Genomic DNA, 10671 nt, shown 5'->3' on the forward strand with positions numbered 1-10671 from the left:
ATATTTTTACAGTTTGTTCAATTTAGGATAAAAACAAGGTCCACTCTTTGCATGTGAATTATATGCTTATTAAGTCTATTTAATCTATAGGTTCTACCTCTCTTAAAAAAAAAAAAAGAAAAAAGAAAATCTTTAGAGAAATAAAAACACTATTTACTGAACAAACTGGGTAATTTGTTTTGTAAAATTTCCCATATTATAGATTTTGCAAATCACACCCATGAGGTGCCCATTTTCTATGTTCTGTATTTTAGGAACACATTTAGATAGATGAAATTCAGGTCAATTTTTTGAAAGAATACCCCATATTCGTTGATGGTACAATGTCTATCTTAGAGTATCACATGAAATGTGATTCTTTTTTATTTTTTTGCAGGAATTTGAATCTTAATTTTATTTTGCACTCCAACAACAAACAGAAATTTTAATTTTAAGCCAGGTATGTCTTATAATCTTAATAAAGAATAGAAAGTCTTTAGACTAAATCTTACAAAAATAGTTACAGGATCTTAACAGAGAACATTAAAAATTTTAATGAAAAACACTATGACCCAATAAATGGAAGCATAATCCCTAATTTAATTACTTCCCCTGGTGTCATTTATCTTGTTCCTCTGTCTCCTGCATTTCCTGGAAACTGGAATTTACATCTTAAGTCTCTATAGAATCAGGTTAAATATTTCTGGCTAGATTACATCACAGGTGATACTGTCTACTTCATATTTCAGCAGATCAGGAAAGATATCTGGTTATTCCACCATGAGTGACGCTAAGAATAACCAGTGAATTAGGTAATTGACCACTTGATGGAATGATCTTCAGATTCTTATTAGTTATCATAGATTAGAAATTATTTTTATGGTCATTACAAAATATATGACAAAAGTAAAGAATTTAACGTCTCCCTTTTTTCATTGACAAATGTAATCCATTTCTTTTGCTAATACAAAAATACTTCAAAATCAATTGGACTTTTTCATATCATATATTTGAAAAATAATTGTGATACTCTTAATTTGAGACGGCACAATCAATCACCATGCAGCCAATCTGTACATACCAAACCACATCCACCACATAGAAATGAATCTCTGGTATTCTGAAGGTAGAGATTTGGGGCTGTAGTCTGGAGTTTCGCCTCTAGGAACCCTGCTCAGCTTATTACCTCTTTCTCATTCCTGACTGGCTTCACTTTGGCTTGTGACACCAAGCTCCTTGGGCACAGGGAAACAAACTCCTCCAGCACATCCCTGTGCAAAAGGGGCATCATGTGCTCTACAGCTGGCTGCAACAGTAACGTCCAGGTGGCAGAGCATCGTGTAGGCTATCCGCAGCATGTTGCAAATGTTGCTGTGAGTGCAAGATGTCATTCATCTGGTTCTCTGGTTCTGGGGACTAAGGCACACTGTCAGTCTCTGCTTGGATCCGGTGGCCTTATGAGGAGACCCTCATGAAACTGTTCTCCGTCTGAAGTGACTGGCCAGAGGGCTTTGACAGCCTCATGCCTAGCCTAGCTGCCTCTGCGAATGCCAAGAAGCAACTTGGTCGCTTATACGTATTGGTGCTGATCTGTTGACTTACCAGTTGTAGCTGGGCCTAGAACTTCCCAGCCTTCCCCTGGGTCATCCTTCAGCTTCTCTAACCTCGGACCAGGTGTGTGAGGAAGGGCCTGGGGTTTTGCAGGACAATCATACCATGAAGATCTGAGGTAATAAAAACTGACAAGGGTTTCAGTCTGTGCTTGTGATTTCCACTTGTTCCTACCCTCTCCCACTTCACATCCATCTTCCCTTCTTAAATGCCTGCTCCATGAACGTCAAGCTCCTTCATCAGAAACAAAGATTAAGCGCTTACAGAGATTGCTTAACCAGCTCCCATGACAGCAGAAAGTCAAATCCCTTACATAGAAACATATATCCTAGTAGTTCTGCTTCTCTGATTGAATGCTGACTGATACAGTTATACACAAGGGAAGTAATGAGGCTATTGAGACTACCTAAAATGATACTTGTCATTACACTCTCAAAACACCTAAAACCTGTATTGTATCACATATTCTTACTGCCTTTCCAGTAGATTTTTAACTCCCTGAGGTAGGAACTTTTTATTTCTGCATGACCAGGGCAGGATTGTGCTTAGCACAGCAATTCTTTGTTTAATGAATAATTTGGAACACCTCTGTTGACCCTATCAAAATCTCCTTTAAGTAACATCTTAATAATGATTTCAGTCCGATTTCTATATAAGATGAATACATTAGCCATCAATAAATACTGACCTAAATGATTGTTATATAATTAAAATCTTAGGAAGTCAATGAAAATAGCAGTTATCCATATGGTACATATTTTCAAATATTTCCTGTTATGTAAGTTACCCACCTGTTTACAAGTAAATCCTTATACAAGTATGGGAGAATTAAATGTCAACAAACCAATGGGAGGGCAGAATTTTCTAACTTATCTGCTGGATTCTTGAGAGTGATTTTATGACACATTGAGTCCATAATATTTTCTGTTGACATACTACTAAAATGAAAAAAAGTCAATGATATAATTTGATATACAAGATTTCCTTTAGTTATTTTAAGAATATTGAAAAGCTTTAAATTTCCCATAACCTATCAGCAAGAAATAGCTTACCACTAATAGTTTTATAAACAATATTATCTGTTCAATGACATCTTTAATTTTTACCCATATAATAAATGTTGAAATAATATTTCAGAAAATTATATATCTTGAAAAACTTTGTTTCAACTGTCACTTTATTGCAAGATGGTTGAATTAATTCAAATTTAAACTATAACTTGATAATTTTTAGTCAAGTACCAAATTTTATTCAAAGCAAACTGCTTATTCAAAAGTGATCATGGAACAATTCAAAATGCAGTGCAAGAAGGTTGAGAGAAACATCTTACTGGCCAATAGATTGTTTTAATTCCCTCATTATATGAAACTCAAACTTCATTTTTAGGAAAGGGAAACTGTAACTTCAGTAGACAGCAATACAGAAAGGTTTTGTCACATAGACTAGTTTCCATTTAGTCAGTCAACTGTTTCTAGCTGTCTCAATCGGGATAGATGCATTTACAGAACTGGCTATGCTTGAGCCTTCTTTGCAAGCAGCTTTAGATTTGCAATGCACTTGGCAATTGTCTCCTTCTCCTGTTGCACAGAGATGCTCTGTACCATGTGCTTCTCCACCCAGTTTATCATGTGCTCTTGTTCCTTCTGACACATCCTATTCTGCACAGAGATGTGACAGTCCAGGCGATTCTTTACCTCCTTGTATACTCTATGCAGCCATTCCCGGTAAGTGACCTCCAAGGCCATGGCAATGTCATTCTTCTGGACATCAAAAAGGTAATGGCGCTTTTGAACCAGTGCCTGCTGTGACTTCTCCAGATCAGTCGCATCCTGGATTTGTTTAACGGAAGCCTGTTTCACTTCCTCCAGCTGGGCAATTTTCTTGCTATAGTTTATCAGCAAATCCCAATAGAGGCACCATATTTTTTAACTACACAGACAAGCACCCCTATTGTTGATATGGCAGAGAAGGTCTTTGGAGTTATCACATATATTTCTTTGGAGAGTGAATATAAGATAAGCCCAGCTCTGAGCGCATAGGGTCCTGTTACACCAGTTTTAGGATAAAGGAACTGGAAGAATTCCTCAGGCATCAGCCCAAATCGAACTTTTCCTCCATATTCAGGAAGAGGTGGTACAAGGACAAGACTTTGCTGTTCTGTGTGAAAGATCCTTGTTGCCTGCAATAGCCCTGGACCAAGGAGGGCCGCGTTCTCCAGCGAGGGGGCTGCTGCGGTGGCGGCAGAAAGTACCACCCGGGGCAGCATGGTCAGGTAGCATCCGCACTGCAGTCTTTGGGCCCCAGTGACCCTGACAGGAGACTCTGTCACGGGCAGAAGCAAGATGAAATGTGATCCTGATTATCTCTCACTCAGAAATGTTAAGATTCATCAGTGATCTGGGTGCTGTCAGTCTCTTTCTTGCAAAATAAATTTTCCCAGCAGTCTTTTGCATAAAAGTATTGGCAGCCATTGAAGATCATTGGCTCGATTTACTATTTCATCAGGGGTTACAAATTGTTGATATTCAACTTTGATAGTCCTTCTGCACTTACCTTCTGAAATACTTTCCTAAAAAATAACATATCTCATCAATTATTAGGTTATTACAATTTATAGATCTAGTAGGAATGGCTACATTCATGGTTGATGCTTTCCCTTTGTTTAGCAGTTTTCAGAATAACAAATTGGTTTGTAGCCAAACTCAAATGTGAAGAGTTTCATTACAGTTTCTTTATTTACTCTTTTTAAGAACTCATAGGTTTAACATATCTGTTGCCTTTGTTTCTAGTGTAGGTTTTATTCTTTTTAATATTCAGATTGGTCCCTATTTGCTACTAGGAGCCCCCTCAACGTGGCTCAGGTATGATTTTAATATGATCCCATAGTCTTTGCTTTTAACCTTTATAGTCAATAAAATAGTCCAGATTCATCTTGCATGTTTCTTATCACAGATCTAAAGTTATATATTTCTGCTGTCTGCTTCTCTTTAGTGGAAAATGGCATTTAGAGTAGAGGTGCTTATTATTATCAGATGGTCACTTTTTATAGGTTTATTTAGAGAAAAATACTTGCGAGCTTGTAGTATTTACAATTCAAGTTTAGGATTTGTAAAAATACAGTGTTTTTACTAAGTTCTTTGAGTCTGTTTGTCTTACACCTACATTTGTGGTGCTGAATAACTAACAAAAATACTTGCTTAAAAAAAATCTTGCTTGTTTTATCCACATACCATTTTATATTTATATTTCAAATACTTTGCATATCACGCTTAAAAACTACATTTTACATATATTTTTATATATAAATATATATAATTTGAAAAGAGTGATTCTAATATTATTACTGCTAATAACATTGAAAACAGCTTAATGTATATTTGTGTAGTTTAAGATATATTATACTGTGTATGTTGAACATACTGCTGTTTTAAAGTGATTTGAAGTAAAACCTTTCTATTAAACCATAATAATATTAATCATAATTATGTTACAGTCTCTGATATTTCCAACATCTGGGTCAAATCTGAGTCTGGTTTTATTGATTGCTTTTTCTCTTGACAGTGGGTAACTTTTTCATGTTTTACTGTCTCATAGTTTTTATTATCAATAAATATTGGGCATTGTATATAGAGTAGAGATTGAGGTAGATAGTTTTAATGCATGGAAATAGGCACACCTCTTTTTCTGTCCTACTGTAAATGGGAGTGGTTGAGTCAATCTAGTGAATAGTTGAGCTGGATTTGGGGCACCACGGACTTCAAATTACTCCAGAGATGGAATGTTGTTGCTTTTTACTTATTGCAGATCCCACATGTCTTGAGAGTTTTTAACCAGTGTTTTTACTCTTCCCTCAGTTTTCAGCACACAGGTGTGACACAGGTGCAGAAGTTAGACATAAGCCCAGAGGTCAACTTCTGTTGCTTCTAACTTGATGAAAAGCTCATGATTGGTACCAGATGGGCTGCTCAGTTCTTCTGCTACAGCTGCGGGCTTAGGCCATATGTGCTCTTGCCTCAAGAATGGGGCTTATCACTCCTCACCCGTCCTCCGTGGCAGCTGATTTCTACTTTGGGTCCTGGAGTATTCTGGGAAGAGCTCTTGGGTTGGAGCAAGTGACCTGTTCTCCAGTGGTAGCAGATCTCTGCTTTATAACAGTGCAAGATTCATGGTAAGAGAGGGCTTTTGCCCTTTCCTCACCAGCAGATGGCTTTTTTTATTTCAAATTTATATTTCAAACATGTGGTTACATGTTAGTCACATGGTTCTTTCGGGTGTAATTGGGTCTCACAATGTAGTTTTTACTCTAAATAGCTAAAAATAGGATTTTGTTATTAATAAAATCATAGAAAATGAATATTGGCGAAGTCAGCTAGCACTGTCTGAAAAAAAATACCATGTGAGGCGCCTAAAAACATAATACAAAATAACGTTATTTCATTTTAATTTTTGTAAAATCTTTCAAGTAAATGTTACTTAATTATTTTAACAACCCTGTGGAACAGAAAGACAATCTTCTACCCCAAGTATTGTTTGGGATACACATTATAAACCTCAGCCTCAAAAATTCTGTGAGATGCCTAAGACAATACTATTTTTAAAGACAGAATTACATAACCTTTCTCTAGGGCTATATGTAAAGTGCACTAAATTAGGCTTCATAAAAACTGAGATTTTTCTGATTTTTTCTTGTAATAGTTCTATGATCTTGTGCCTCTCTGAGCTTCAATACTTGCAGCTAAAAATAAGCACTATAATTCTTGAAATTTTGAATTGCAAATGAAAAAATACAGGAAAAATGCTGTGACACCCAGGGAGTACTGAACAACAATATGCAATAGGATGGTAGAGTACATCCATCTGTTGTGAGTTATTAAAACAAGTAATGTGTATGAAATACTGTGCACAAGATGCTGAGACTGTTGCTGGCAATTGATAAATATTTGTTAAAAAAATCAGAAGAGTGAATATTTGTGATAGGTGTGGTATTTGTTTTATTATTGCAGCTTTCCTTTTTGCATTTCCCAGTACATGAACTGGTTAGCCTCAGGGATCCACTTGCCCCAGGGATGCTGTTAAATTCAGTAAACAGGAGGCCATTAGGCCGAGGGAGCTTGTACAGTCAGGCCATGCAAGGTGGCTGTTCTCTTGCTCTCTGTACCTCCCCTGCTTGACCAGCACCTGCTTCACCTACACCCTGCTCACATGACTGACCTTCCTACATACTTGCCCCAGAACCCAGCTCGTGATTGTTCTTATCAAAGAGGTGGCAAGGGGTGTCTCCCTGTGCTGGTTTCGCTGGTAACCAATGAGCCAACCTGACCTCAATTCCCCTATAACTGGCAGTTTCCCCTTCCCCCCGGGAGCAAATGTTGACACCATGTCCTGCCTGCCGTCTGCCACACATGGTGGGGGATTGCTCCAGGGCCTTGCTTCAGACCTGTAAGATCCCCCAGCCATTAAACCATTGATGTCTCAGTTGCTGACTCAGGACCCTGTCTTCGGTCTTGAAGCTGAGCAAGCAGAGGGCTTCTAGGTGTGCAAGGTGCAGCCCAACAGGGCTCTAAAGCCTTAGCAGCCTGTAAAAGCAAGCTGAAACCCAAGCCAGAGTCAATCCCTGTAAATGCCTCAAGGTTAAAAAATCAAAACTCAAGAACCACCAGTCACAAACAGCCATCTAAGCTTCCCAAATAAGACAATCACTAGACCTATAGCCAACCAAATAATTTCCTTGCTTTGCTTGCATGTCTGCTCTACAAAAGACTTTTCCTCGTCTCCCGCTTGTGGAGAGCTCTGAGCCATTTTCTGTTTGGCGTTACCCAATTCAAATTGATGTTTGCTCAAATAAGCTCTTCAAAATCTTAATATACTTCAGTTTGACTTCTAATAGTGTGGAAATTCAGTTTGCTGAGATAACCAGAAAGCAAGGAAAAAGAAACTTAAAATTCAGCTTCTAAACTAAAAGTAATAAGAAATTGAAGAAATGCCAGGATTTCTCTAGAAGAAAGAATTTTGTAAATTTCTTTATTTCCCATTTTCCATATTGACAGCTAGTCTAGGCCACTCTTCCATAGGGCTTTTCTCATAAAATGGTTAGTATATCATTTCCTCTGAGAACTGTTAGCCAGCGAAGCTTATTTGCTAAGCTGGAAGGGATCTTGTGTAGAGAAGGTAGAAAACTTGAATCCCTCACCTTCTAACTGAGAAGAGGTGTGGGGAAATGTGTCTATATGTGTGTCCAGATTTTCTTCTCAGACCAAAGTAGGTGAGGACAAACTCTGCTATTTATATCTAGAGCAGTGGTTCTCAAAGTATGGTCCCTGAATTAGCAGCAGTTTGATATCTGAACACAGAATATCCTGAATTTCTAATGAAGAGAGACACAGACATCAGATGAAATCTGTTTGAGTAGGATGTCAGAATTGGCTACTTCCACATGGAAGAGTGGCCTGTCACTGAGGGCTATAAGACAGGATGCCTGTACCACGACTGGGAACTACAGTCAGATTTCATGGATTAAGCAAAGCTATAATCACCCTGAGGTTTGTACTGGCTTGAATAGTGCCTCCACACAATATTCATGCCCACTCAGAACCTCAGAATGTGATATTATTTAGAAATTGGATGTCTGCAGATGTACTTAGTTAAGGTAAAGTCGTAGTAGATTAGGATGGACCCTAAATCCAATGACTGCTGTTTTTATAAGAAGGTCACATGAAAAGACAAAGAGACATATAGAGGTACATCTATATATAATGGAATATTACTCAGCCGTAAAAAAGAATGAAATAATGCCAATTGCAGCAACATGGATGAACCTAGAGATTATCATACTAAGCGAAGTAAGTCAGACAGAGAAAGACAAATATCATATGATATCACTTATATGTGGAATATAAAAAAAAAAAGATACAAAGGAACTCATTTACAAAAGAGAAACAGACTCACAGACATACAAAACAAATGAACAAAGTTATGGTTACCAAAGGGGAAAGTGGAGGGGGAGGGATAAATTGGGAATTTGGGATTAACAGATACACACCACTATATATACAATAGAAAAACAACAAGGCCTTACTGTATAGCACAGGGAAATGTGTTCAGTATCTTGTAATAAACTATAAGGGAAAAGAATCTGAAAAGGAATAGATGTATATACACACATAAGTATGTATAACTGAATCACTTTGCTGTACACCTGAAACATTGTAAATAATCAACTATACTTTAATAAAAAAATAAATAATTTAAAAAACCAAAAAGAATGAAACCTGCCTGCACCTTGCATTCAGACTTCTGGTCTCCAGATCTGTGAGAGCATACATGCTTGTTGTTTTAAGTTACCAAGTTTGGGTAATTTGTTATGGCTGCCCTATGAAACCAATACAAACCTGGTCAAAGAAAATTGGGGAGAGGCATGGGAGAAGACCAGAGTTTACCCCAGACAAAGATTTCAGCAGCAAAATATTCAACAAGCAGAATATTCAGACGAGACAAGTTTTGTACCAGAGTCAGCAATTCAGGGAGCTGCCCTGTCCTGTCGTTCTTAAATCACGCTCCATCTCGGATGTGAGATGGGGGAAGTGACAGAAGTCTGAAAGACCAGCTGAGGAATATTAAGCATTAAAACGACAGCACCGGGCTTCCCTGGTGGCGCAGTGGTTGAGAATCTGCCTGCCAATGCAGCGGACATGGGTTCGAGCCCTGGTCTGGGAAGATCCCACATGCCGTGGAGCAACTAGGCCCGTGAGCCACAATTACTGAACCTGCGCATCTGGAGCCTGTGCTCTGCAACAAGAGAGGCCGCGATAATGAGAGGCCGCGATGATGAGAGGCCCGGGCACCGCGATGAAGAGTGGCCCCCACTTGCCGCAACTAGAGGAAGCCCTCGCACAGAAACGAAGACCCAACTCAGCCATAAATAAATAAATAAACCCAAAGTTTAAAACAAAAAACGAATTACCTTTAAAAAAAAAAAAAAAAAAAAAACGACAGCACCAAAAACCTCAAACTACTGAACCCATCTAAGATTACGGATTTTCTGAAATTATTATGGTCAAAATAATAACCTGTTTCTGTAGCTTCCTCCTCTGCCGCTTTCCCTGGACGGGGACCATCCAGATGTTGATCCTCTGAGGTTGAGAAAGAATTTGATTCTCTCCGGATCATCTCAACTGGTTGGCAGCGCTGTTCTGGGAAAGAAGAAAAGAGTAGGGTCAGGTTATAGTCGGGGTCACGAAGACGATTAGTAAAATGCCAAACAAAGGGCCCTGCTGACTGGATATTGGGGCTTCATGTTCGTAATTCTCCTTATTTATCCATTCGTTATTTTATCTTTCTAGTATTTGATAGGATACTCCCTAATACCAGACATTGTTTTCAGTGCTGTAATATAGTAAAAAGAAACAAATAAAAAATAAGTTTTCCAGGATTTAATTGTGAAAATTTGCAAATTGGAAAACTTAAAAGACTTTGTCAGTGACCATCAACATACCCACCACGGCCTAGTTTCTATACTTAAGCATCATACTGTGCATACTTTATAACATATGTATCCAACCCTCTAATCCTCATCTATAAATCTTATTTTTGATATGTTTCAAAGTAAATTTCAGGCAGAAGTAGACTTTCCCTAAATACTTCATCTTGCATATCATTTACTATGATTTAACATTTCTTTGCTGGTTTATTTTCTTTAGGGTTTAAACTTACATACAGTGAAATGCAGACATTTTAGGTGAACATTCACTGAGTTTTGACAAGTGGGTAGATACGTGTAACCCCCAAACATCTCAAGATATAAACATTACCCTAGATCCCAAATCCCTTCACTTTCCCATCCATTCTGTGTCCACAGACTCCAGAGACAACCATTGTTTTTCTCTCACCATAGAAAAGTTTTGCCAATTCTACAAGTTCATATGTACAGAATAATATACAATGCATTATTTTGTGTAAGGTTCTTTCACTCTTTTTGTGCTGATTTATATTGTTTTTATCTAAATGAGTTGCTTTTTATTGCTGGGTAGAATTAAGTTGTGTAATTTTATCCCAATTTGTCTGTTTATTCTCCTATCTGTGGGC

The 10671-nt window shown here is 37.9% G+C and overlaps 1 long non-coding RNA gene and 1 pseudogene across 2 annotated transcripts in view; one reads left to right on the forward strand and one right to left on the reverse strand.

The window, feature by feature from the left end:
- The window catches only part of LOC309660858, a 57015-nt gene extending 47473 nt beyond the window's left edge, over positions 1-9542 (forward strand). The window contains exon 2 of the long non-coding RNA XR_014263686.1: positions 9247-9542. This is a non-coding gene — a long non-coding RNA (uncharacterized lncRNA). The remainder of the gene's footprint in view (positions 1-9246) is intronic.
- Positions 174-9220, reverse strand: LOC309660782 (ATP synthase F(0) complex subunit B1, mitochondrial pseudogene; annotated as a pseudogene). Its single transcript has one exon. The product of its transcript is annotated as an ATP synthase F(0) complex subunit B1, mitochondrial pseudogene (transcript).
- Positions 9543-10671: the final 1129 nt, after the last annotated feature.

Source organism: Balaenoptera physalus, assembly GCF_965194825.1.
Source record: "Balaenoptera physalus genome assembly, chromosome: 5".
NCBI lineage: Eukaryota > Metazoa > Chordata > Mammalia > Artiodactyla > Balaenopteridae > Balaenoptera > Balaenoptera physalus.